Raw genomic sequence first — 1,266 nt, forward strand, 5'->3', positions numbered from 1 at the left:
AGAGTCCAGAGGGACATTTCTATACAACCAGAGGGGCTCTGGTCTTGAAGGACTTAGAGTCCAGAGGGACATTTCTATACAACCAGAGGGGCTCTAGTCCTGAAGGACTTAGAGTCCAGAGGCTCTGGTCTTTACAATTAGAGGCTCTGGTCGTCCAGAGGGGCTTTGGTCGTTTTCCAGACTTAGTCATTTTAGCACAACAACATCTTCAGATCTTCCATCCTTGGCCCCGATTACTTGATAATACTTTTAGAATAATTAGGATCAATTTTGGTCCTAACATTGTTTATGTGTTGGGCGCCAGTTGTCGGACACCTTTGGATCTGGGTGAGACAACCGGAGGGGCTGTCCCTACTCATCTGTCCGGGATGGAGGATGGTTATTGCAGGAAGATGAGTAGAGGGTTAGTACACCATCCGAGAGTGGACGAATACGGATTGGTCAGTCAAGCCTAATAATTGTCTGTTGTTTTAGACTTAAATTGTTGGTTAATGTACTAATTGTGCATAGCGTGATTTTGATTATTGAAGTGTTTGTGTTATAAATTCATTTGATTGTCTTTGTTGTTTCCTTGAAATTCTATTTCTTGTTAACACCTGCTTTTGATAAATATTGACTCTTATACTTCTAGATTTTTCTTATAAATGTACTTACATGAGTCATAATGTGCATGATATCCATTTAAACTCACTAAGCTTTGTTAGCTTATCCTTTTAGTGGTAAACCTTTCAGGAAAAGAAGCTAAGAGTAAAGGGAAAGTTGTAAATCGTTGATGGTTCGTGTTGGAATCGAGGACCGTCATATTTTGGTATACAGTAGTTATGCTTTTGGATAGTATTTGTCACTCTTTTCGGGTTGAAGTCTTTATTTTCCCGATGAATACTTTTGGCCCTTCAGATGTAAATGTTGATATAAAACTTATCTTTTGATGGTAAATATATATATATATATATATATGTATCCCGTATTTTGTTGAGGTTGAACTTGAAATTTAGCTTAAGAAATCACTTCCCCAAATCACGTTTTTCCTATTCTAAAGATGGTTTGAAGCCCTATAAATTAGAATTTTCAGCTGAATTTATCTGGAGACGTTCCTAAGGGTGTAAGAGAGTAAACGTTTTTGGAATTTCGAGATTTCATCAAGAAACGAGAGAGATATCGAGTTTGAAGCGGCATAGGGTTATTCCGCAAAAAAACGGCGATTGGAGGTAAAATACTCAACCAAAATTGATGTATAATATATGGTTGGCATCGTTTTTCAATTAC

Source organism: Cynara cardunculus (assembly GCF_001531365.2).
Source record: "Cynara cardunculus var. scolymus isolate 2C chromosome LG 7, CcrdV1, whole genome shotgun sequence".
Classification (NCBI taxonomy): Eukaryota; Viridiplantae; Streptophyta; class Magnoliopsida; order Asterales; family Asteraceae; genus Cynara; species Cynara cardunculus.